This window comes from Anas acuta, chromosome W (genome assembly GCF_963932015.1).
Source record: "Anas acuta chromosome W, bAnaAcu1.1, whole genome shotgun sequence".
Classification (NCBI taxonomy): Eukaryota; Metazoa; Chordata; class Aves; order Anseriformes; family Anatidae; genus Anas; species Anas acuta.
In genome coordinates this window covers 3,585,776-3,613,516 of record NC_089016.1, presented here as the reverse complement: position 1 = coordinate 3,613,516, position 27,741 = coordinate 3,585,776, and the positions used below count along the sequence as shown (strand labels likewise).

General features: G+C 45.2%; 1 pseudogene; it reads left to right on the top strand.

The window, feature by feature from the left end:
• The window catches only part of LOC137847507 (ATPase family AAA domain-containing protein 2-like), a 35,172-nt pseudogene extending 18,502 nt beyond the window's left edge, over positions 1-16,670 (top strand).
• The last annotated feature ends 11,071 nt before the right edge of the window (positions 16,671-27,741 follow it).

Here is a 27,741-nt window from a genome sequence, read left to right as displayed (position 1 = left end):
GAACTGAAGCCAGAATCCCCCCTTAAAAATCTTAGTCAGACTATTTAATCTTGAAGGATACAAATTATTTTCTTAAAACCAAAAATAATTTTATTCGATTTAGAGGGAGAGGCTTTATGGAAGTTTTGTTGGATTAAAAAAAAAAAAAAGTTATCACTCAAATACTGACTCTAGTTTCTGTTTGGAATCAACTAATGTTTCTGTATGAAGTTAACCTTAAACAATAAAAGATCTAAATGAAGTCATAAATTGCCTTAGTAATGATAAAGGCTTTTTGGATTCTGTAAGCAGTTAGTGCGTAGAGAATGCTGTTGATTGCCAGATATTTTGTTGAGCATTCTTGAAAGCAGACAGTTGTCACGAGGAAAATCATGTCATGGCCTTTGAAATCAGATTGCTAAGGAGTACAATGGACTGGAAAATAGATCTCAGAGTAAATTTTGAGATAGAATTCCCTTAACTTTTGGTGTTACTTAGTATCTGCTCTATTTTCTTTTTAACTTTCTGGTTTATATGCTGGCTTGCAGACGGAGACATGCAGATGACATCAGTGATTCTACACCCTCTTGCTCATCTCCCTTGCTTAGCACATGTGATACGGAGGAGAGCGGTGAGAGCAGTGAGGACAGCGAGAGCACATCTCCAAGAAGGTTGCTGTCATTAGAGAACAGGGGAGGGATGAATCTCCTTCAAATGAATATTTAGCCATGTTTAAGTTTATCTAAATTTAACTGTGTGAGTTTATGTCAATTAGTTAGGTCTTCTATATATTAATTAATGTTTTCTACATTTGCTTGGCATTATTATGAAAAACAAAAATCTTCGAGTTGCATCTTAAAGAAAAAGAAGCCCTATAACTTCTCCTTAATTCAAATCAGGACTTTTTGAGTGAAACTTCAGAAACAGGACCTAAAGAGAGTTCAGAGGGATCAGAAGAAAGTTGGAGGAAGTCAGGGAGATGCAATGCAAATAGATAGTGCGGTAAGTCTTAAACTAATCATCGTGTCAGCGAGTGTTTCCAGGGATTATGAAAGATCTCAGTGTGCCATCTACAACTACCTTTGTTGATGGTTTTCTCTAAAGCAACTTCAAAAATTGCCCAGAATGTTTCTGTTGTGCTGAGATAATTTCTGATGAAACCTTGATCTAGGTTGCTGCTTTCTTTAACATACAGACTCTGTTGTGTTGAATTTCTCTTTAGATTGGATTTGAGAACGTGGGTGGTCTTTCCGAACACATCGCAGCTTTGAAAGAGATGGTGATTTTTCCCCTCCTGTATCCAGAAGTTTTTCAGCGGTTCAATATTCAGTCCCCCAGGTAACTCATTAAAGTGATAAATCGTAAGTCAGCTGTTTTCAGGAGAAAGTTCAGTTAAGGCATCAATATGCTTCCATGCTTCAACATTTTGGCAGCGGTGAACGTTTGTTTTAGTAGTAGCAAAAAGTGGTTTCTTAAAAATGGATAGAATCTAGAATATTTGTAGGTTAAAAATATAAGCAACGTCTTAAAATTTTAAGTTTTACCGTCTGGTGTCTTTAAAAAGTTGGGTTAGTTGGGTTGGAGTGGTTTTGTTCTCAGTTTTATGTACAAGTCAGCTTGATTAGTTTGTAAGCAAGAAGGGATTATCTAGTGGAAGTCAATCGTAATATGTTGCCTGGAAGCCCAATTGTTTTTCCTGCCTACTTTTGTTTTCTTTTTTTTTTCCCTCTGAGTGCTAAGGCATCGCTTTTCCTTCCGGCTTTAGGCTTCCTCACGTGCCATCAGCAATAGATGGTCTGAGAGACCAAACCCAGTAACTTAATGCTTTTGAGAGGAGCATTAAATGCTTTACTATCAGATTCTGCATATTGTGAAAGCAAGAATATGCAGTTTATCACTGAAGAATGAAGTGGTGATTCACCATTCAGCCCATTCTCAGATTCTGTGCTGAAGTTTGCCTGTTTGGCTCCAGTTTGCTGTAATCAAACTGTTTGTCAGCAGTTTTGGAAGTGTCCTTCTGGGACAGTATGCTCTCTTTTGAAGGTTTTATACACTTGAGTTACCCCCTTATTCATTTCTTTGGGTGAAAAAAATGAATTTTCTTGTGAAACGTTGTAAAAATGCAGAACTTCTATCTGTTCTGACTCTACCCACACTTCAGCTATTACTGCTGTCTTGTACGTGATGTGTTTTGGTTAGGAAAGACGCTTGTTCTAGAGATGATGGTTGTAGGAGGTACTCATCATGATGTTTTTTTTTCCTATCTGGATCTTTTTTTATTGCAGAGGCTGTCTATTTTATGGCCCCCCAGGAACAGGGAAGACACTAGTTGCTCGTGCACTTGCCAATGAATATAGCCGAAGTGACAGAAAAATAACATTTTTTATGAGAAGTGCTTCGGACTGCATGAGAAAATACGTGGGGGAATCAGAACGCCAACTTCGTGTGTTATTTGAACAGGTAAGGTTGAAATGCACAGTGTGTTCTGTCAGAGTTGAAACCATTATTTTCTGTGGTCAACGTTTTTAAGTAGAACTTGCTTTTTTTGTATTTTGTTATTTTTTTTTCCCACTGAAACGGAAATGCCAGTGTTTCTGCTGTGAATGTCAGCTGTAGGAACTACTGGAACGATTTGCTTCCTGTCACCCGGATACAGTGGGTTGACACAGACTGCTGGCTTCTGTTAGACATGCCAGATACTCCAGTAGCTCTATCGGTAGATGTCCCAGAGGCTGAAGTGAAAAATCTAGTTTAGATGACATTCCAACCATGATGTTTCTGTGCATTTTTCCTTTAAATAATGGTGTTTTACTCTGTGTTTTTGTGCTAGGCCTATCAGATGCGACCTTCAATTATTTTCTTTGACGAGATAGATGGTCTCGCTCCTGTGCGCTCCAGTAAACAAGACCACATTCATAGGTATTACAGTTTTGCACCTACATAAAACCTGCTTGATCTCTGGGGAATGAAAAAAAAAAAAGGATGATGACCTGTTTAATTTACTGTGAACACGTTAATTTATCCTGAAAACTTGTAACTCAATGCCAAAACAGGTGCTTCTAAACGATAGTTGAAACCAATTTACTAAGCCTGATATCAGCATGTGGTCTGTGTTAACTTACCTATTGTTTATGTCTTAAAATGAGTCTTGTCCTTAAAGCTTGTCCTTTTTGACTACTCATGGAAGAAAGTCATGTGGAATGTGACAAAATTTACTGAACCAGTAAGTAAAAATTATATTTTTCTATTAGTTCCATTGTTTCAACTCTTCTGACGCTTCTGGACGGCATAGTTAACAGAGGGGAGATCGTGGTAATTGGAGCTACCAACAGACTGGATTCTATAGATCCTGCTTTACGAAGACCAGGACGCTTTGACAGAGAGTTCCTCTTCAACTTGCCAAATAAAGAGGTGAGAACTGAAATTCAACATTAGTGCTACCATGGCAAAGTCCAACTTTATAGGAAAAAAAAAATTGACAACTTGAACAAGAGAGTGATATGTGGAGACACTGCGTTGTTCCATGGAGGGCAAATCTGGTACTGAATATATGGTCAAGATGATACCACCAAGTAGTTAGTTCTATAATCAAACCTTTCATTCCCAAAGTTGTACCTGTTTGCTTAATTATTTAGTCCACTTGGGCGCTTTCATCATGAAGTTGTGTTTTTGGTCTCAATCCTTCACTTATGAATGAATAGAGGACGTGTGTGCATTTGATTGTGCCCCGGATCAGTGGTAGTAGTTTGAGTCATAATTATTTTCTTCTTTATAGTAATTGTAGCAATTTGAAACGTTGTGCCAGAAGTGCTTTCTGTGAATTTACTGCCTGAAAAGCAAATGTGATGAAGTAATGAGACTGTCACAATGAAAGCTTGTTAAATTTTAGAGAAGTTTTTTGGACAACAAAGAAATGTTTCTGGATAAATTTTTCATTGCAGTATTTTCCTCTGGGTCCTTAGGTCTCATAGTTTGGAAACTTGTTATTGAAGCTATAAATGCCTTTTCTTTCACTGTAGGTTCCTACAAAAAAAGTCCAGTGTAACAAATAAGAAATATTCAATTTCCTGGTTGACAATGCAGAGCGTATATTAAATAACTGTAAAATACTTGAAAGTTGAGCAAGTAAGAAAAGCATATTAATAGATGAGGGGTTTTGAGGGAGGACTGTTTTGTTTTTTTTTTTGTTTGTTTGTTTGTTTCTTGTTGGTATTTTTAAGGAAAACTTGAGACAAGCTAAAATGCAATGATTTTGCTTCCAGGCTAGAAAAGAAATTTTCAAGATTCATACTCGTGACTGGACCCCTAAGCCACCGGACATGTTGCTTGATGAACTAGCTGAGAAATGCCTTGTTAAGACTGAAACCAAAATGGATTCTTGCTTGTGAGCAAGTTGTAAAGAACCTTAGCTTGTACCAGTGTGGTGGTTTTACTCAGGTGGGCAGCCAAGCTCCACCACAACCGCTCTCTCACTCCCTCTCTCCTCAGAAGGAGGGGGAGAAAATACAACACAGAGAACTCGAGGTTTGAGATGAGAAAGGTTTAATTAAAGGGAAAGGGAATGGGAAGGAGAAACAGATACAAAAGAAACAATCAGTCCGCGCGGAAGCACAGAGAGAGAGAAAAATTATTCTCTACTTCCCATCAGCGAGCGGTGTTCGGCCACGTCCTGGGAAGCAGGGCCTCAAACGCGTAGTGGTTGTTCAGGAGGAACAGCCCCCTCCCCCACGAGAGCCCCCCCTTTTATTGCTGAGTGTGACATCAGGTGTTATGGAATATCCCTTTGGTTGGTTTAGGTCAGCTGCCCCGGCAATGTGTAAGCTACGAGTGCAGAGCACAGCACTGTGCGGGCTGCTGCAGGGAAAAGGTGACTCCAGCTCAGACAGACCCAACACAACCAGGCAGTACCCAAGCTCTTGTGCCTTGCTGCACAACTAGTCAACGAGGCAGCTGGCACGCCTTCATAGCAATCAGAGTTAGATGCTTTCATCTATTTACTCTTTGTTGTTGTTCCTCTTGTTGTCTGAGAACGTTAAATGGTTCTGGGGCATCTTCCTCAAGAATATAGTTTTTGATGAGGAGTCTGCTTCAGCTGCATAAGCGCAGGATATCAGGCAGTGAGCAACATGAAACTTCCCTGCAGAACGGTAGCACTTTGAATTCCCTGTTAACCTGTTTGGTTTTGGCATTACAAATTCTTTAAATGTTGCATGTTGTAAACCTGGGCCTTGACTGATGTAACGTTTGATTTTTGTTTGTAAGGATACTGTGGTGCAGATATCAAATCCTTATGTACTGAAGCTGCTCTGTGCTCTCTGCGCCGATGCTATCCTCAGATTTATGCAAGTAGGGAGAAATTGCAACTAGACGTTAATTCTATTAAAATAAAAGCAAAGGACTTTTTCATGGCTCCGAAGAAGGTTGTTCCGGCATCAAACAGGATCGAGGCTTCACCCGTACAAGCACTATCACCCATTTTCAAGCCACTTTTTAAAAGATCAGTAGCGAATATTTTACAAGTTGTGCATAAGATCTTCCCGCATGCACAGCTAGTGCTAAAGGAGGACCGACAGCAAGGTATAACCACAGCATCCACTTCTTTATAATTCTGCTAAAGATTGTTCGTAAGCTCCTTTATTCTAAGGGGGAGAAAAAAATCACCAAGAGTAGCGTACCTTATACGTACACATCAGTGGGACTTGGTACAGCTTTGTAGGGCCTTGTGCCATCTCCTTAGATCTGTGGTGGGATGAACTCTAGGAAATAGCTTTCAGTGTGTGCTCTCAAATGAAGAAAGGGTTTTGGCACTGATTTAGAAGCTGTATTAATGTAAGAGAAAGAGACAAAGGCTATTCAGGGAAGTTAACAAACCTCTTTTGCCTTTCAGACCATTTAAATCCTATTTTACAAGATGATATGTTCGACAGTGATGACGATGCATCCTTGGTTTCTGGAGATGAATTCAAAGATGGAATGCCTGACGGACCAGAGAAAAAACTCCTCTGTTTCAGCAGGTAAAGAAAGACAGATCCCTGTTATGTTTAAATTCTCAGGTCTGATGAGCCTTTGTAAACAGTTCCAGCTGTTAAGAGTGTGAGGGGTGGTAGACGAAGGGGTAACATCAAGTTAGTGTGTAGAAGGGGTGCTTGGTATTCACAAGAAGAAAGGGTGAAGGGACTAAAGTGGTAATGAAGTTGCTCTGAATGACCCAATTGAAAAGCCCAGGCTTCTCTTCCTAAGCCAAAGTGATCCGTAGACTACCAGAACACGTTGACTTAATCCATGGCATTCTTTGAAAGACTCAAGACCACATACATGTCCTGTCTGTCCTTTTAGCTAAAAGTACCCCAACTTTATGGGTTTGTGTTGCCACCTTTTGCCCTTCTGTTTTCCAGGATTCTTAAACCAGTAGTGAATTTTGTAGTAGAAAGAACACTGAGAAATGGCTTGTTAAAACACCTTGAGAAAAATCTGAATGGTGTCTGTATTTGTTAAGCCACCTAGTTGTGTTAATCTTGTGGTATTTTAGTATGGAAGTCATGCAAGCCCACGGTTGTTAAGTTAGATCATGTTGTCGCAGCTGGATCAGTTATTTTTCTCAGTTTCTATTGCTGTGCTGTCCAGAAGATTTTCTGTCCTCTAGAGCAAGGCTAAGTCTCTAGCATCTTTGATTTAAGCCAGCAAAGGTACAGCCTGATTGTAGTGGGGAAACAAATGCTCATTGCAAATTTATTTCCTAGTAGTAAAGCAAGATTGCAGGGATATTAATTTGCAGTCTTGGTTTAGTAAAGAATAGGAAACACAAGGGAAGAAGATGAAACAATTGGAATGACTGAATAACTTAACTGGAAATCTTACATGTATTTAATGTGCCATTTGGATTATTTGGGGAGGGAAAAGAAAATCTATAGGAAAAGTACTTGGAACATCTGTGTGTCTATTCAGCACCTCATTTATAAGCTTGTTTTCTTAACTCTTGTTCTAGGAGTGCTTTCTGCGAACCAACATCATGCTGGCCCCGTCTGCTAATAGTAGGAAAAGAAGGGTACGGCCAGGTTTCTTACGTGGCACCCGCGGTGTTGCACGCTTTGGAGAAGTTTCCCGTTCACACCCTGGACCTTTCTGTTCTGCTTACAAACGTTGCGCCGCCAGAAGAAATCTGCGGACAGGTATCTTATTTCCTTTTATTCTCATCGGATTCACTGACTGTACGTAGAGGATCAATCGAGTTGCAAGTAAGGTGAGCAAAATTCATTGGTAATGAAGGTGGCCTTGTTTTAATGTGCTGGGATGTTTGCTTCTGTCTGAAAATCCCCTTTTCTTTTAGACAGCACCACAAACAATCTGGATGTTGTACATGTCCACATTTTCCATATCCAATTTTACAGTGAGGATGTTGCTAGCAGCTCAGGAAGCTGGGCGGTGTTGCTAATAAACATCTCTTTGTGGAAAGAAATGCTGCTCATCTCCCTGGGATGCAGAAAGTAGTTCTCATTGCCTCCTAAGACTGTGTGCTCCCAGTAGATGGCTCTGTATCAGACTGCATGTCGGCTACTTTTTGTAGCCTTCTTTTAAATTATATTAGTAAGGCAACCAAGGTTTGGGGCTTCTGTTTATTTTGTTTTCACATGGACATACACAACTTGTGCTGTTGCAGTGTGTGCAATAAAAGCATTAACACGCTGATGTGGTTTTAGCTAGAAAAAATGAACAGATTTGGTGTTTTTACTTTTAGGCAGGAAATCCATTTTATTGTTTGGCATCACTACCTTAAAATATTTTTACCTTTAGTGGAAACGTTTGAGAGCTATACAAGTAAGGACAGACATGTTACACGACTGAATACTGATGTGTCCCATAAGAGGGACATTTCCTTTCTTTGTTATGCGATGATTGTGGCCGTGGCCATATAGCTACGGTGTCTAGCCACTGCCTGAATATATCCTTCCCATCTTCTGACTAGAGTTCTCCGAATACTGATAATCTGAAAGGGTGCCCAGAGAAATTCCTTATGTGACAGGATGCTTGCCACTCTGTTCACATAGTTTCCTTTCATGGGGCAGTCAGATGGCTATGTAGCTATGTATTAACAGGTTATTCTCCGTGTTTTAGTTTTCTTACCCAAGCTTTCCTTTTCACTAGCTGATCCGAAATGCTCAGAAGACAGCACCAAGCATAATTTATGTCCCAGATACCCATTTATGGTGGTACAACACTGGACCTGCCTTGAAACTTACTTTTCTAACTCTACTACGTAACATTCCAGCATTTTCGCCTGTTTTACTGCTTGCTACGTCTGATGTACGTCACTCAGAGCTCCCAGAAGAGGTATTTATTTGTCAATACTTTTCTTACTATTTCTTCAGTTTCTTATAATTTATGAATGCTTTCAGCATCAAAATGCTGTGCTTTCTTAAATGCCTACTGTTATTACTCAGGCACCCTAACAAATCACTTAAAATTAGCTTAGAGAAAAAGAATACTGTGAAAGCATCTGCTTAAAGTTTTTTCTGAGTCAAGCAAGTGACTTTCACCCCCTTCTCACGCATGCAAATAATAAATTAATACAATAATTCCGGTGGCTACAAAGTGGTTCAGTCAAGAATATGCAGTGCTTGAAATGACAAGAGGATGTTTTTACTGAAGAGATTTCTTCTGACAGTCTGCCATTCCGTGCTATGTTGGGTAAACTGCTAATAATGCAATTTAGTAGAGAATTGAAACACTTTGATTAAAAAAAAAAATAAAAATCAGTTTCTTTCTTCATATAGGCCAAAGCTTTCCAAGCTGGAAAGCTGAGTTCCAATTTCTGCTCAAGTAACTTTGGAATGGAATTCTAGTTGTATTCCTAAATAAACTGTAGTAAAAGTACATGCAGAACTTCATTGACTTCTGAGAGTTTACATTAAGGGAAGGTGCCCAAAACAGGAACACGCTGTTCTCGTTCTGATTATTTTGTCTCAGTTATTGGGGGAAGAGAACGGGTCTTACCTAGACGTGTTTATTATCAACTGCTTTGAAAGTGCTTGAGTTCCCACAGAGGTTTTTGTACAGGTTCTAAATTCCTTCTAAAATAAGTAGTGAAATTCCTTACCTACCTTTTAATACTAGAAATGGAAAATGGAGGAAGACGTAGAGGTACTAGCTACTTCAGACACCTTTTGGTAGAGAAATAAAAACTCAGCAAAAAGCCCTCACTTGTCTGCTGAAGCCTTTCTCTTCCCTCTATAGCCATAAAGGTTCTAACTAAGGGATGAAGCAAGGCAAGTAAATACAAAGGAAGCGATGTTGGATGTGGTGAAAGCCATTACTTTATCAGTGTAGCGTACAATCCCTTCAGCGAGCTTTAATTCTATAGGTGATTCTTAAAGGTGATATTTGAATTTGCCGTGCCAGCCTGTGAAAATGTAGCCTTTTAAGGCCAGGAAGATAACTTTTTTCAGTTTGTGTTCTTCAGGTTATTATTAATTTTAAAAGGTACTTGTCTTTTTGGAATAGAAGGTGAGTTTTTGTGGGCTTAAATCTGAAATGTCTTTCCTCCTTCTGCTTTAGATCCAAAAATTATTTAATAAGGAATTTGGAGAAGCGTGCAATATTGAGTTGCCTGGAAGGGCAGGGAGAGCAGCTTTTTTTGAGGACCTAATTCTAAATCAAGTGGCTAAGCCTCCTGTAAAGAAAAGAGGTGAGGAGGATATAAGGAGTTGTCGTGGTTTAACCCGGCCGGCAGCTAAACACCACGCAGCCGTTCGCTCACCCTCCCCCCTCCCTCTCTGGGACGCGGGAGAGAAATGGAAAGTGAAGCCCGTGAGTTGAGATAAAGACAGTTTAATAAGACAGGAAAATAATAATAACAAAATAATAATAATACAATGGTGATAATAGGGAAATAATAATATGTACAAACAAGTGATGCACAATGCAATTGCTCACCACCCGCTGACCGATGCCCAGCCTAACCCCGAGCAGTCCGGCCCCCTCCCCCCAGCTAGCCACCCCTATCTATTGTTTAGCATGATGTCAGATGGGATGGAATACCCCTTCGGCTAGTTTGGGTCACCTGTCCTGGGTCTGTCCCCTCCCAGCTCTTACTGCACCCCCAGCCTGCCCGTTGGCAGGACAGAGCAAAAGGCTGAGATGTCCTTGGCTTAGTATAAGCACTGCTCTGCAACAATTAAAGCATCGGGGTGTTATCAGCACTCTTCTCATCCTAAGCCAAAACACAGCATTCCACCAGCTACTAGGAAGAAAATTAATTCTGTGCTAACTGAAACCAGGACAGGAGTACATCTAAAACTTTCCTATCGAAGTTACTAGCTCTTTGGGATTTGCTTTGGTGGTCATTTTCTGTCAGTAATTTGTCATATGCTTCAATTTGAGTACTGTAAATTGGCTAATTTTTCCTGATTAATTGAAGTTGATCAGACATTGGAAGTCCTGCCTGTAGCACCAGCAGCTGAGCCTCAGAAGCCACAAGAGGAAGAAGTAGGGATGCTGGAGGAGGAAGAGGAGGATACCTTGCGTGAACTTAGAATTTTCTTGAGGGACATTACTCACAGACTTGCCACTGACAGACATCTCAGGGAATTTGCAAAGCCTGTTGACCCACAGAAGGTAACCTAGTGCTGATCTGTGTGTGTCTGTAACTTCTCAGTGTTCGTATTTCTCAGCGTTTTGGGGAAGGTTCAACTTTGTTTTTAGGGCTGCGCTATTAGGATTTTGCAAGAAGCAGAGGCAGTGCTTTTACTTCTGCTGACTCTCAAATGTCTCTTATTGGATTATTCGCTGAAAGCCCTGGTTTCATTCTAAAAAGCCAGTCCAAATGCCAACACAGTTTGCTCGTGAAAAGGCTTTGATATGTAGGCATGTCACAGCACTGAAAAGCACAGAGATCCTCCCTTATAATTAGAAACAGTATTTACAGGAGTACTTTAATGAAGTCTAAAGCCCTTTATTGGACTGTCAGTACCTGTGGGAACAGGAATAGGAGCAGCCGTTTGTAAAAGTAAGTTTTGAGATCCTGTTCTCTGTTTCATCTGGAACTCCTCAATAGGAATCAACCATAAGTGCAGTGTGTTTTCTTTTTCCTCCAATTGGCTGCTTAGATCCCTTTTTCTCCATAATTGATTAGATAAGTCTAAACTAGCGGCGTATATTTCAAAGACAGATATAACTTGAATATACCTGCGGATCAGCAAAGTCCTCTTCATGTGGGCATCCACTGGCTTTTCTTCCCCTTTTCTCCTAGGTTCTTGAGCTGTGAAAAATCCAGACAGATACGTATGTCCTCATCTGAACTAGTCATTAGGCTCCTCTTACGGTCTGAGGGAAGAACTCAGCACCTCTGGGCCCAGTTATCTCATTCTAAAGTAGATGCCTGCAATAGGTACTTCACAGGTGCAATGCATGCACCTTTTCCTCAATGTCGACAACAAAGAGAATGTCGGGTGGCTTACTCAGCTTTCACTGTTGTGATTTTCTGAAGCAAAGTGAAATGAATCTCCCACCCTCAGTGTTTCTTCTCTACCATGCACGTGCTTCTGACCGCCCTACTTCTTGTTGTCCTCTCCTAGCAGCTCTAATGCCAGTTGAAAGAGCCCTTCCATTTTTGAGAAGCAAACTGGTTAATTTCAGCATCGCAAATGCAATCTGATGCATCGCAAATGTTCAGAGTTTTTAGGAAGTCGTTTATTTAAAGTTTTCAGAATAATTTTGGTAGACAGTGTGCAAGGTTAAGAAAACCTCTGAATGCTTGTATTTGATCTGCAGGTACCTGACTATGCCACAAGGATTAAAGAGCCGATGGATCTTTCAACAGTTCTGACTCAAATTGACTCACGCCAGTACCTCACTGCAGGAGACTATCTGAAGGACATCGATCTAATCTGTAACAATGCCTTAGAGTACTACCCGGATCAGAGATCTACAGGTGAGGATGTGCTTTTTAGCCCTAGTTTAAAAAATCGGTCAAACGTATAGATGGATAAATGCTGTGTTCAGACAGTAGACTTCAGATGGATTAGATGATTTTGGGCATCCACAGAGAACATCTCTTACCACATTGTAAATATTTTACCATTTTGCTACTTGGGTATGGAACTGTGATATAAGTGTTCCCAAGGAACTAGTGCTTTTGTTTTAATTAACTTCTATGTTGTTATGCTGAAAATATTCACTGAGATAAACTTTCGGAACCAACCTATGAAGAAAGCAATTTTTTTCTGTGATCAAAACAGTTTCATTGGTTGGTAGACAACATTCAGTTAAAGTCTGTAAAAATTTCAGATCGTCACAGAGCCTATGTTTTGCAAGACACTGCATATTCAATGGTGAGGAACGAAATGGATACAGAGTTTGGACGACTTTGTGAACAAATTAAAGAATCTCATGAGAAAAGAGGTACGTGCTTTAACGCTAAGGATTTTAAGACTTGTCTCTGCATTTGTAACTGAAAATGCACGACAAAGATCTTTGGTATCTATTCTTTATTGCAAGGTCGCACCTCTCCAGCGTGTGCTCCATGGGACGACTCCAAGTCACCACAGCAGAACCCTGCTACTGAAGACGACAAACCAGATGAAGAGAGTAATGAAAATGAGGCGATGCCAGCGGCACCTGTAGATGCCAGTACACCCATTTCTAATGGTAAGTTGCATTTTATTCAGCTGCTCTTGTCATTCATACCTTCTCTGTTCTTGAGGCGCAACAGGTGTCTCTGATGCCTGGCTCTTTATGCCAGAGGTATTTTGTTTTCAAATTTACTTCAAAATGTGAGAGAGAAATCCAGAGGACATTCATTCAATATAGTGATGAATTAAAGTTCAAAGAAAGTTGGTTTACAATATAAAAAACAAACAAACAAACAAAAACAACTTTGATGGCCCAGTTGACATTTAGCTGCCCCTAAATTGCTAATTCTTGAGGTAAAAAATGTTGTGGATGGCAGTTTCTGAATACTTAACTAGTTTTTAATTATGCAAAATGGTATTTTTACCCCCACTCCACCCCTCCCTTCCCCAAATGCTAAAATCTTAGCTACCTCATACTGTGATTCCCAGTTGAAGGAGGGAAGTCTAACTAGTGAGAGTGGGAATTTTGCCATGGACTCCACCCATATCCTTTTGCAATACTATATGAATACTACGAATGTTGGGCAAAACCACAAAGTTTGTTTTTTCACAAAAGGTTTACCAAATCAGGAAGCGTACGAGGTATAAGTCTTCACGTTTTTTCTCCTTTGAATATTCCCTTAAAATTGTCTCATTAATTAATCTCTTCCAAACACGTATTCAGCTTTTGAAGTCTTCAGCTTGATACCAGACTCGAAGGAGAGCTTATTTCCAGAGGCTTTTATGATGTTCATCTGTATTAGTTCATGTAGTAAGACGGTGACTTTATCAAATAACCTCACGTTGTATTAATACTGCCCATCCAAAGTAAGAATCCTCAGCATGTAAAATCCTGAAAGTGACTAGTGAATGAAATTCCGTAGCTGTGTGTGTGGTTTGTTTGCTTGTTTTTAATCTTAATAGCAAACTGACCCCATTAACTTTCAACTCTTTTCTCAGCGTATGTAGGCAGTGGTAGCTCAGTTCCTTTGTTTTCCTTGTCAGTCAAGTAAGATGAAGATAATGGATTTTGAAGAAAGAATTCTTTTGGTTATGTTTTGGATTATTTTTTTTTTATGCTGTCTCTTTGTAGGTGCATCAGAAAGAAAGCGCAGAAGGAACAACTGTGCGCGTGCTGCAGCAAAGAGGAGTTCTCGATTCGATAAAGAGAACAGAGTACCAACAGATGACCAAAACGATAGTGATGAAGAAGAGTTTGTGGACAAACATGTTTCTGACATATGTCAAGTTAAACTTAACACTGAAAAGGAAAGTGCTAAGCTTTGTGGATATTCAACACCAAGATGGGGAACTATAACTAATGGAAATCCAAGTTCAAATGGTAAGGGAGAAGTCCATCAGATCCTTTAGCACCCTATTCTTGCTGAGGAGGATTGCACTATTTATTAGCTTTAGCCTTCAATTTCACTCTATTTTTTCTGTTACAGCTCTCAAAAATCATCACACAGTTTATTCTGTAATGATGTTGCTCCTCTAATTGTGCAAGCCAAGCCCACGTTTCTGTAGGTGCTGGTTTTTTGATTCTAAAGTCTGTTTTTTTCTAATGGTACCTAACTGAAAGCCAGCAGTCACTGACACTCTTTTATTGTACGAGGTGCTTTCCAATAACGAGCAGCTTAGGTGAAAAAGCAGCACTTCAAGATGCGTGGATCCAGAGTAACATGTGGAATAGGAGACTTAAGCCCTAATGTTGTACTCTAAGATGTGTTCCCTAACCTGAATTGGCAACATGACTATTTTTTTCCACTATTAACCTTTTCATTAGTGCTTTTTGTTTGTGGGTATTTTTGTTTGCTTTTTTTTGTCTTAGTTTCTAATTTTTATGGAGCAGTGGCTTTAGCTGGAAAGAAGGGAGAAGCCAAGTATTTCTCAGTGCAGACGATAACAATTCTGTCTCTGTATTTGTAGAGAGAGACTGTTTTGCAGGTACAGGATACTTCACTGAGACTGTATTCTAGATAAACAGAAAACCTGACTGAAGAAATTTGTGTCCTTCCAGATTCCTGGGCATTTCAAGCAGTGACTCCTGAACGTTCTTGGGAAGAAGACCAGCAACAGATAAGTGATGAGAACCCTGTACAAGTTCCTGCAGAGATTGACTACATAGTTATCGTGGATCGCTATGAGCTCAAAGTATGTCTAATTTCAGCTTTTTTTTTGATGCTCAAATAGGACATATTCCTGCGACATGTAAAATTGCAAATTAAGCCCATTGTTAACCAATGCCAATTAAAACAATTAATTGGAAGGACATATAGATAGTGAAATAATTCAGCCTGTAATGCACTGTGACTGTTTAGTTTCCATACCTCGTGTAAATTTCTGTAGGCTACCATTTGCTTCTGGTCATCTGTAGTTTAGGAGATAGATTCTTTGCCTAATTTTTAAGATAAAAGGCCTTGCTGAATTTTAAAATACCACATTGACAACCTGCTAGTACTATTATGCATATCATTTAATGATTTGTAATTTTAATGATGGGTTTGAGGGCTTTTATTTGGGGACTTTTTTTTCATGCTTTGATGTATTAAGAACCTGAAAAGGATCTTTATTTCTTGCAGTGATGATTTTAAACCTGAAGTTAGCAGGTTGACGTAAACTAGCTAGCCATGGAGAAGTGACTACTTTTCTGAAATTCCTTGAAAGTGCAGTATTAGAAGTTCTTATATTGTGTGTGTGTGTATATATATATATATATATATATATATACATGAGGGAGGCAGAGTTTGCTGATAAGATGATAAGCAGCATTATTTCCAGGGGGCAGTAGTATTTCCATTTGGTATGGCTGCTCCCTAAAGCTACATACTTGCAGGCTCACACAGCTAATGGACAGCTGTGGCAGTGGAAGAAGGTGCTGCCACTAGCTTGTCACAGTTGCTGTGCCAGAGATTATCATCTCTGCATCTTTGGTAATAGAAATGACTGTGTGAGAGAGAGGTGATTGCTACAAGCAGTCACTTTGCTATTTACCCACCCATGAATTTAAAGGTAGGACTGAGCAAACTAATCCACCTTTGCTCTGGGCGTTTGAGCAACCTGTTCTGCCAGCAGAGTTGTAGGCATGGCACACGTGGGTAAAGGTAATCACCTAAGGGTGCTTCCTTTTCCAGCTGGCACAGCTGTATCTACAAGATCTGCAGCCTTTTTACAGTGCCCCGCGCTGCTGCAACGCTTCTCTAATGAAATGCAACAGTGGCTTTGCTGTGGCAGCAGCTGTCCTACAAAGAGGATCATGTCATTCCCTGCTGCTTTGGGAGCAGTCGACTTGCAATTGCAACCGTTGATGTGATTGATTAGTAGTAAAAGATTGTCCGAAATTTCAGCCTTTCCTTTCTCTGAAATATGAAAAATTAACTCATATTTTCCCTGCTGAAATCTCATGGGATATTTAATCTGTTCTCTGAAGTGTCACATTTTATTTAATAGCGTAAGAAAAAGTAGGCTGTCACTTGTATTGTTACTGTTCAACCTCTGAAAAGATATAGAGCGTATTCAAAGGATCTTGTACTATTCTAAAGTTGTTGTTTTGCTCCATTGTTGTCTTCAGAAACTGTTATGCTTTGTCACTAAGATAACGAAGGGATTTGACGTTTATCACCTGGAAAAAGTATATGGCATCATTAATCAGTGTATTTACAACCATAGAGAAGACTACGACAAAACCGATTTGGTGGAGGTAACTTTTGTTTTGAATTCTAGCACTTTCTGTCACTGTTACGCAGTATTTGTGTGTTCTGGGATATCGTGGTTGTTTAGCATTGCTCTTTACTGTTTAGGTGTCTGTGCACAGACAACAACAACAGTACGACTTCTCCCTTTCAGTCTGGAAGACGTTTATCCATCTTGCAAAACCATTGTTATATTTGGCATAACTGTTGGCAGTTTCTGCAGGAAAAAGCTTGAACTTGAAGACAACGGGTCCACCCACACAGCCCTTTCAAAGCAGTTAACTTTAATCTGTCAGTAGTTTTCCTTGAAGAACCATTTTGGGAGTGGGAGGACTATGAAGGGAAGGTGCTTTTCTAAGTCTTTCACTCGCTCTCTCTCCCTCTACAGCCAGTCACGCACAGTGATAGCAGTTGTTTCGTCCTTGGAGAGAAATTTAAGTATATAAGTTTGAGACTTCTCTCTAGTCACACTCTAATCTCTTTTTAACTAATGCGCTTGAGCATCTGTAATTGGGGAGATTTCTGCCTGTGCCAGTTTTACACTGAGTCAAATTCTCTGGTCTCTTCCTGTAAAAGGTGATTTCTGAGTTGTCCGAACTCCTCCAAAATCTGCGTGAGGCGTCCATGGTCCAAGTCAGGTGTTCCCAGTATACGCTGGATGTTCACTCTTCACATTGAAGATCCTTGAACCCATTTATCTTAGAGTTGCTTGTGCTTGAGAACAGATAAAATGTGTTGTGCCGATCAGTCTGCCTTAAAAAGAGAGTGCCTCTTTTTTTTAGGCACTGGTCATCTCGATCTCTTTTTCCACATCTGATAAAGAGTTAGAACGGACACTCTGTTCTGCCTGTGAGAGGATTATTTAGATTCAGGGAGGCCACTCCTGAAAAAAAAATGAGATCTTTTAGCTCGAGAAGGGATTTATTTCTAATCTCATGGCCTGTGAACTTTTGTAACTTAACATTTAATTTAAGTATTAAAAGTTAAGTAGCTTTCTTGGTTTTCTATTTCTTCCTTTAGCATAGGCAAACAAATCTCTCCTATTCAGAGTGCACTGTACAAGTTAGTCAGGAGCGTGCTCTACTGTATGGAGAGAGAGAGAGAACTTAAGGAGTAATTATTCAAAGTCCAGAAATTAACTTGAGCTTGTTGTGGCTTCTCAGGAACTGTTTCTTCTTTCTAATTGTTGTGAAACCACTGCTGAGAGAGATCCATATAGTTGATATCCTCCTCTCTATTTTGGATGTATAAGGATGTCTCTGAAGCTAGAAGGGGTAATAGGCCGTTGTGATGGTGGTAGCACACTGTTTGCTAACTATTACTAACCATGTATTACAAATTATTTATTTTTATAGTAATAGAAAGTGTTCTTAAGCTTTCATTTGTGCTGACTGCTATTTTGTCTTTTTTTTTCTTACTAGGAAATTAAGAAAGAAATCTCAGCCTTCTGGTCCGACAAGTAGTCTTCAACATACTTAATTTTTACTCTCCAGAGGCTTTTGTTGCACACTGTTCGGTTATTTGTAAACAACTTAGTAAATAGTATCTCATATAGGTATATAAAATTTCATATATAGGTCTTTTAAGGTATTTTAAATAAATTTGTTTATTTGATCTTTCTTAAACATATTTAAGTACTTTTATTTCATATTTTTGTTCTATATATGTAGCTCTCTATTTATTATCCTATATATATATATATAGGATAATAGAGAAGTGAGAAACAAAGGAGAGAAGCCAAAAGCACCTTCTCCCCTATCCACCCTCTTCCACCTCCTCCCCCCGAGCAGTGCAGGGGAACGAAGGAACGGGGGTTATGGTCAGTCTATAGTGCTTCTTCTCTGCCGCTCCTTCTCGGTCACTCTCGTCCCTTGTGCTGTGGGATCCCTCCCACGGGATGCAGTCCTTGACAAACTGATCCGGCGTGGGCTTCCCACAGGCAGCAGCTCTTCCAGAACTGCTCCAGATATGGGTCTGTAGCACGGGGTCCCTCCCTCAGGAGCAAACTGCTCCAACCTGGCTCCCCCACGGGCAGCAGCTCCTGCCAGGTCACCTGCTCCTGCGTGGTCTCCTCTCCACGGGTTACAGGTGTGGCCCGGAATCTGCTCCAGCAGGGGTCTTCCACAGGCGGCAGCCTCCATCGGTGCAGGGCCACCTGCTCCACCGTGGTCTCCTCCACGCGCTGCAGCGTGGAACCCTGCTCCACCGTGATGCTCCATGAGGCTGCAGGGAGACAACCTGCTTCACCAAGGTCCTCACCACAGGCCGCAGGGGACTTGTGCTCCGGCGCCTGGAGCACCTCTCCCCCTCCTTCTTCACTGACCTTGGCGCCTGCAAGGCTGTTTCTCACTCCCTTGACTCTCCCGGCTGCTGTGTGGCTCAGCATTTTTTTCCCTGTCTTAAATATGCTCTCACAGAGGCGCAAAACAACATGGCTTATTGGCTCAGCTCTGGAAAACAGTGGGGCAGCTTCTAGATCCTTCTCACAAAAGCCACCCCTGTGGCCCCCGTGCTATCAAAACCTTGCCACATAAATCCACTACAGACACCAAGCTGGGAGACAGTGTCAACCTGCCTGAGGGTAGGGCGGCCCTTCAGAGGGCCCTGGATAGGCCGGACTGCTGGGCTGAGTTGAATGGGGTGAGGTTTACCAAGGCCAAGTGCCGGGTCCTGCACTTTGGCCACAAGAAGCCCATGCAATGCCATAGGCTTGGGGCACAGTGGCTAGAAAATTATGAAGAGGAAGGGGACCTGGGAGTGTTGATCGATGCTCGGCTGAACACAAGCCAGCTGTGTGCCCAGGTGGCCAAGAAGGCCAATGGCATCCTGGCCTGCATTAGAAATAGTGCAGCCAGCAGGAGCAGGGAGGTGATCGTTCCCCTGTACTCTGCTCTGGTGAGGCCACCCCGCAAGTGCTGTGCTCAGCTTTGGTCCCCTCAGTACCAGAAGGACATCGAGGCCCTGGAGTGTGCCCAGAGCAGGGCTACAAAGCTGGCGTTACAACAACATACTTTTAGGAACTATTCCCACTGTTTGGGGAAAAACACCTCTCTCTTGGGAACAATTCCCACTTTTTCATAACGATTCCCCTTTTGGGGAACAATTCCCCAGTTCTGATAACAATTCCCCCTTTTTGGGGAACATTTTCCTCATTTTTGGGAACTACTCCACCACTTTCGGAAAGAGTCCCATTTTGGAGGAACAATTCTCCAGTTTTGTTACAATTCCCCTGTTTGGGGGATAAATTTCCCCATTTTGGGGAACAACTGCCCCTTTTTTCAAAAACAGTCCCATTTTGGGGGAACAATTCTCCATTTTTGTTAACAATTACCCTGTTTGGGGGAACAATTTCCCCATTTCTGGGAACAACTCCCCCTTTTTTCAGAAAGAGTCACCCTTTTTGAGGAACAATTCCCCATTTTTGATAACAGTTCCCCCTCTTTGGGGAACAATTTCCCCCTTTTTGGGAACATCTCCCCCTTTTTTTCAGAAAGAGTCCCATTTTGGGGGATCAGTTCTCCATTTTTGTTAAAAATTCCCCCTTTTAGGGGAACAATTCCCCCTCTTCAGGGAAAAAATCCCTGTTTTTGGGAACAATTTCCCCTTTTTAGGCAAGAATGCCCACCTTTGGGGGAAAATTCCCCTTTTTTTGTGAAGAATACCCCATTGTTTGGAAACAGTTCCCCCTGTTTTGAGGACTACTCCCCTTTTTTGGGAACAATTCCCCGTCTTTTGGGGAAAAGTCCCCATTTTGGAGGAACACTTCCCCTTTATAAGGAAAAATCCCCCCTTTTTGGGTACAACTCCCCACTTTTTGTTAACGTTTCCCCCTTATTTGGGATCAATTCCCCCTTTTGCAAAACAACTCCCCATTTGGGGGAAACATTCTCTTGTTTTGGGACATTTCCCCCTTTTTGGGGAAAATTCCCCTGTTTGGGGGAAAAACTCCCTCTTTCTGGGTAACAACAACATACTTTTAGGAACAATTCCCCCTTTTTGGGGAATTTTTTTCCCCAAAAAGGGGGAGTAGTTCTCCAAAAGTGAGAATTTTTCCTCAAAGGGGGGAGTTTTTCCTACAAAGGGAGCAATTGTTGCCAAAAAACGGGGAATTATTACCAAAAGGGGGGAGTTGTTCCCCAAAAAGGGGGAATTTTCCCCAAAAAGGGGGCATTGTTACCTAAATAGGGGGAGTCATTCCCCAAAAGTGGGAGTTGTTTACAAAAAGTGGGAAGTTTTTCCAAGAGAGGCGGAATTGTCCCCAAAAGGGGATGTCTTTGAGGTCTTGTGTGGGGTCTCCTGTGAGACAGGAGGGGTCCGGACCCCTCGTTTTTGGGGTCTCCACCAGCACTGGGGTGGGCCCGAGGGCTTGGCTGCTGGTTTGGCTCCGGGGTAACCGGGACAGGGTCCGGATCGGCCCCTTGAGGGATTCAGGGGCTGCTCTGCTCCCTCTGCGCCTGCCCTAGAGCACCTCGACCCCCCCAGCAGCCCCTAGCTTCCCTGGGACCACCCCCCCCCCCGGTGCTGTTTTGTGTGGGATGGGGGCGAGAAATGGGGGCTGGAGGCGCTCAGCTCTGCTCTTAGCTCTGCTCTCCCCCTTGTTATAAACGAGGTCTCAACTCAATCTGAACTTTGTAATATTTATAAAACAAATATTTCTAAAAGGTATAAAAGCCATAAAAGGTATAAAAGGCAAGTAAACAGCGCTGGGTGTGGGGGGAGTCTACGCTCCACCAACACACACTCGCGAACATCAAACATTCTAAATATACAGAACATTGCTTTACATACTAAACCCAAGTATGCCTATACATACGTACAATCAGGAAAGGTAACAAACAATCCTCCAAGTTCCACGACTCAACTGTCTCCATTTTCCACTCCTTTTCCTGATTACTAACAAGTCTCCATTTTCCATTCCTTTTGAACAATATGTCTTGCTTTATGTTGTCAAGCAACTCGGTCTTCAGGCCCTATGGATCCCGTTCTTCCCAAATCAAAGACAAGCATATCCAGCTCCTTCTCAAGGCCGTAGGGCCTGGGCCAAAAGGCACATCCAGGTCACCATGGGCGTAACAGCAAAAGCCTTCGATGGCTGTAGCAGCAGAGGGGCCGATGGCGTAGCAGTCGGATCAGTAAAGGAGCCCACAGCTCCCTCACTGTCTGGCAAACCACACGTTTCTGACTGTGGTCCCACAGGGCTCTTTAAGGCCTCAGAGACTGCTCGCCAGGTGCCGAGCAATCCCACTGCAACCTTGTCGTTTCTAGTTGCAGAGTCCCACACCTTGACCTCAGTTTGGTCCCATGTTTCAGGATCATAAACTGTCCGATTGTTAATAAGGAGAATAAGCTGTGAGGTGACCAGGACAGTCTTTGTTCCTAAGGACGTATGATTCCCCATAATGCGCAGCTGCTTAGCAGCGAGGGGCAGTTGTGTGCTGGCTCCGCTTCTCTCAGCTCGAGCTTCTCTCCAGCTCTGGCGCGCCTGTTTCCAGCGACTTTCAGTACGAGCTTCTCTGAGCGGTTTGCTGAGTTTGGCCGAACCTATCTTCATGAGGCAATCAAAATGCCTGTTCCCATCCTGGTCTCCATTCTGCCAGCCTGTTCCTCTTCACTTCTTTTTCCTGCTTCTTTATTGATGTAACTTCATTGTGTTGCCTTTTTTTCTTCTTCTTTCTTGAGGGCAGGCTCCCCTCTTATCCCCTTCTCTCCACAGCAGTACTTTTCAAAACAACTTTTCATTGCTCAAACAACTTTGAATGTAACAACAACAGCAAACACCCAGGAGCTTCCATGCCTTACTGGCTGGAGAACAAGAAACCCAAGCCTGCATGGAGTCTCCTGAATCACCCTTCTTGGTTCCCTCTAAACTCTTTTACATTCCTGATGGCCTCCTCGTTAAGAGTCTAATTTTATCTCAACCACAGGGCTTTCCAAGCCCCATGGCCACACTCCCAAATCTCCCCCTTCTTTATTAATATCAACCATTTTCTCCACACGAATTACCACTCCATATATCACAATCCCTCATCTTCTTTTGAATATCATTAATCCGTGTCTTGTTTTCATATTTGGCCAAGGCCAATTGAACCAGAAGAGAATGCTTTCACAATACTCTCTGCAAGATTTATAAACAAGTTTTTAGCAATTGTTGGACTCCCATATCTAGAATATTTCACCCAACTCATTGTTCCACACAATGTATAACAATCGTCCCCAGCAGCATCACATACATCAAATTTGATTGATCAAAGTAGATAACCAATCCTCTAGGTATAGAGGATTATATATACTTGCAGCGCCGCCTCTTCTGCAAGTGGGGGCTGCACGCCGGTGAGGGGGGGCACAGGGTGATAACGGGTGACAACATCGACGTCCACTACGCCACCAAGGGCCTGCAAGGTGCGTCCCCAGAGTGTCCCCAAGGTGTCTGCAAAGTGTCCCCAAATAGCCGCCAAGGTGTCCCCAAAGTGTCCCCAAATTGTCCCCAACCTGTCCCCAACTGTCCCCAATGCCCCCTCCCTTTTGTCGCCCCCCCCAGGCTGGCCCAAGCTGCACCTCGAGGTGTGGAACCAGGGCTCCCTGGGGCCTAGCGAGCTGCTGGGCTTTGGCTCCTGCCAGTTCCCCAGCACCCTGGGGTACCACGCGCTGACCTGCGTCACCTGGCGGCCCCAGGGGACCTGGCAGGAGCGCCTGAGCCAATTTTTTGCTGGGGGGGGGGGGCCCCCAACCGCTTACCCCCGACCCCGCTTACGGCGACCTCATTCGGCTGCGCACCGGGGCCGCCGGCACCATGCGCCTGGAGCTCGGCGTCATCCTGGGCCACTTCGAGCACTACGGGGTGCAGTGCTGAGCCCCCCCCACGCGGGGGGGACACGGGGGAGCACCCCCAAGACCGACGCCCCCCCACCTCCAACTCCCCCAGCCCCGGTACTTGGGGGTCTCGGGACTGGTGCAGGATGGAGACGCAGGGAAGGGGCCCGGGGAAAAGGGTCTTTTTGGGGGAAGGAGGGAGTACTGCTGGGGGGGGTCCTGGTTGGGAAGGGGGTTCTGGGGGGGCAATTGGGGGTGGGGGTTAATGAGGGGGGCTGGAGGGGGTAATTAGTGGGGATGGGGGCAATTGGAGGACTGGTTGGGGTAATTATTGCGGTGGGGGCGATTGAGGGTGCTGGTGGGGTAATTATTTGGGATGGGGGGCAATTTGGGGGGGCTGGAGGGGGCAATTGGGGGACTGGGGGGGTAATAATTGGGGATGGGGCAATTGGGGGGGCAATGGGGGGAGAAGGGAGTAAGGGGATGTAAAAGGGGGGGCGGGGGTGCAGTGGGGGGGCGGGAGGGCAATTGGGGGGGTCAGACGGGGCAACTGGGGGAACAAGAGGGTGGGGGGGGCTGCAATGGGCTTGGGATGTTGTCGTGGTTCCGCTAACGGAACGGTTAATCAGCTAAACCCCTTAATGCGACAGTAAAATTGGTGTAGTCGGCAGGATTGCTATGGATAAACTACTGCAAAAATACAAATGTGCCCCTTCCCAGGCAGGGAAGGACTGTCGTGGTTCCGCTCGAGTGGGCAGCCGAGCTCCACCACAGCCGCTCTCTCACTCCCCCTCCTCAAAGAGGAATGGGGAGAAAATATGTGAAAAGGGCTCAAGGATTGAGATAAGGACGAGAAAATCACGCAATAATTATTGTAACGGGCAAACCAGACTCAGCATAAGAAGACAGATAGTAAGATTTATTGCTCATTACTAACAAGCTAGAGAAGTGAGAAACAAAGGAAAGAAACCAAAAGCACCTTCCCCCCTATCCACCCTCTTCCACCTCCTCCCCCCGAGCGGCGCAGGGGAACGGGGGAATGGGGGTTATGGTCAGTCTACAGCACTTCTTCTCTGCTACTCCTTCTCGGTCACTCTCGTCCCCTGTGCTGTGGGGTCCCTCCCACGGGATGCAGTCCTTGATGAACTGATCCGGCGTGGGCTTCCCACAGGCAGCAGCTCTTCCAGAACTGCTCCAGATATGGGTCCGTAGCACGGGGTCCCTCCCTCAGGAGCAAACTGCTCCAACCTGGCTCCCCCACGGGCAGCAGCTCCTGCCAGGTCACCTGCTCCTGCGTGGTCTCCTCTCCACGGGTTACAGGTGTGGCCCGGAATCTGCTCCAGCAGGGGTCTTCCACAGGCGGCAGCCTCCATCGGTGCAGGGCCACCTGCTCCACCGTGGTCTCCTCCACGCGCTGCAGCATGGAACCCTGCTCCACCGTGGTGCTCCATGAGGCTGCAGGGAGACAACCTGCTTCACCAAGGTCCTCACCACAGGCCGCAGGGGACTTGTGCTCCGGTGCCTGGAGCACCTCTCCCCCTCCTTCTTCACTGACCTTGGCGCCTGCAAGGCTGTTTCTCACTCCCTTGACTCTCCCGGCTGCTGTGTGGCGCAGCGTTTTTTTTCCCTGTCTTAAATATGCTCTCACAGAGGCGCAAAACAACATGGCTTATTGGCTCAGCTCTGGAAAACAATGGGGCCCTTCCCAAACATGGGGCGGCTTCTAGATCTTTCTCACAGAAACCACCCCTGTGGCCCCCGTGCTACCAAAACCTTGCCACGTAAACCCACTACAGATGTGCAGTGCAAGGGGGGGGGAGCTCCTTGGAGGGGGTGCAGAAACCCCTGGGGGGGGACATGGACCCCCCCCTCTGGGGTGGGGTGACACCGTGTGTGTGTGTGTGTCCCCATGTGCCCCCCCCGTGTCCCCACAGGGCATGGTGGAGCTGCACGTCATCAGGCAGCTGGTGGGGGCCAGCAGCTTCCTCCAGCGCAGCCTCTTTTGCAAGTGGGGGCTGCACACCTGTGAGGGGGGGGCACAGGGTGACAACAGGTGACAACATCGACGTCCACTAAGTCACCAAGGGCCTGCAAGGTGCGTCCCCAGAGTGTCCACATATTGTCCCCAGGGTGTCCCCAAATAGCTCCCAAGGTGTGTCCCCAAATAGCCCCCAAGGTGTCCCCAATGTGCCTCCAGATTGTCCCCAAATTATCCCCAGAGTGTCCCCAAAGTGTCACAAAATAGCCCCCAAGGAGGGGGCTCCCCTCTGGAGCCCTCCTCAGGCCCTCCCCCCGGTACCCCCCCATCCCTCGGGAGCCCCCTGAGCACCCCCAGAGCCCTCCTTAGGGCTCTCCCCTGCACCCCCGCATCCCTTGGGAGCCCTTTGACCACCCCTGAAGCCCTCTGAGTACCCCCAAACCCCTCCAAGCATCCCCAGAGCCCCCTAAGCGCCCCTGTAGCCCTCCTCAGGGCTCCCACCGTTACCTGCCAGCCCCTCAGGAGACCCCTGAGCATCCCCAGACCCCTCCCAGCACCCCTGGAGCCCTCTGAGCACCTCAGGAGCCCCCTAAACCCCCACAGCCCCCCCTCAGAGCTCCCCCCATTACCCCCCCTGTTCCTCAGGAGCCCTCTGAGCAACCCCAGATCCCTCTGAGCACCCCCAGACCCTTCCAAGCCCCCGGACACCGCCTCAGGGCTCCCCCCATTACCCCCCCACCCCTCAGGAGACACCTAAGCACCCCCAGACCCCCCCTCGCCCCCTCCAGGCCCCTCAGGAGCCCTGTGAGCACCCCCAGACCCCTCAGAGCACTCCCGGACGCCACCCCCTCGGCCCCCCCCCGCCCCTCGGAGCCTGGCCCCGACCCCATCTCCCTCCCAAGCCCCCCCCCCCCCCCAGGCGGCTCCCACCTGGCAGCCACACGTTGGTGCGCAGCAGCACCTCCAGCGTCGCCTTCTCGGGGCTCTCCCTTGAGCCCCGCACCTCCGCGGGGCCATACAGCCCGGCCAGCACCGAGGTGTCACCTGTGCGAAGGGGGACACAGAGGGGACGGCACTGCCACCGGGCCCCGAAAAACCCGGGGACAGAACAATAATGGATGATGCTCAGAGGTCCTTACAGGGAAAGTGAGCTTTCTAGAAACATCTTTTACCCTGATCTCCTGGGAGGCAGCAGACTTCTCCATGGGTTGGGTCAGGTTGGCGTATGCGGCCCTCTGTTCTGCTCAGAAGGGAGTCACTTATGACAGTAACCCTTCTCTTTTTCTTGATGGAGGTGGTCGTGATACTGGGGAAGGCTGACTTGCCCTAGAAAACCCCTCCAACCTGGATGGACCTTCATGCACATCATCATTTGTGTGTCCATTAGTTCCAGAGTCTGTTGTTTCAGGGCACCTGAAAGGAAGGTGAGGTAGGCAAGGAAGGGTTCGCCTGCTGCCCCGAGCAGATCTAAACTTCCATCCCTTTGTCACTGAGATGCACTCCTTCTGCCTGATGGCCAGAGGGTAGGGGATCCTCCATTTCCTCTGCTGTGTCTGCCTGACGCATCTGTCCCAGGGCTGGCACAGTACAGTTCAACCTTCTCCGACTCCCTGGTGCTCCTCAGCCTGCCCACCTCCTCCCGAAGCTCTGCCAGGAGGCTGAGCAGTTCTTCTACCTGGGCGCACCTACCACAGGTGGACTCACAGGATGGGATGTCAGGAAGAGTTTCTTCATGGAAAGGGTGGAACCAGCTGCCCAGGGCACTGGTGGAGTCCCCAGGCCTGGAGCTATTAAAGAAATGCGTGGACTTGGCGCTAAGGGCCGTGGTTTTGTGGTGGGCCTGGTGGTGTTAGCTGACGCTTGGACTTGAGCTGAAGGCCCTTTTCCAAGCGCAAGGGTTCTGTGACTCTTTCATTGGTTGAGTAGGCACCATGCAGTCACCGGGCCCAGGGAAAAGACGTCCTTGGTGGCCTCCAAGTTAGCTCAGCGTCATGGCACCAAGTCACTTTGAAGGAGCTGCTGGAATAACGAGACAACAACCTAGTTCTATTAAAATATATATTGCTCTTTTGAGGACTGCTGCGGGGCTAGCAGCACCACAGCAGTGGAAATCTCCGTCCTGACATTGCTTTATGCCTTGACGTCAGGATCAGGGTGGTTTGAACTGCCAGGGAACGGACCATGGGTTCCAGGTCTTTCTCTGAAGGCTGGAGGACTGCAAAAGAAAGAAGAGCAGAGATGAAAACCCACTCCTTGCAGAGATCCCCAGGCATCCCCTGCAGAGCATGCCAGCCCCACTCAACTCTTCCCCAGGCCAGGAGGAGCAGGAGGGACAAAGGAATCCGTTGAAAGCTGCTGCTCAGCAATGTCCCAAATGCAGCCACCAGTCCTTCCCCACCTGCGCACCACAGGTCAAGTGGGGCACCTTCACAAGCTGGTTCCCTCACCACCTGCCTCCATCCCTTGGGAGGATTCACACACTCCAGGAATCTCCTGGACTCTTTCCTCTCGCTATTGTGCTTCCCCATGAGAGCAAGGGCTAGCAATCGTGACCCTGCTCCTAGCTGCTTGTAGGCTGTCTCATCTCCCTCTTCATCCTGGTTGCGTGCTCTACAACAGGCTCCCACCTTCTGTCAGCCTTACTGCCCTTTCCCCTGACTCTTCCTCAGGGACACTC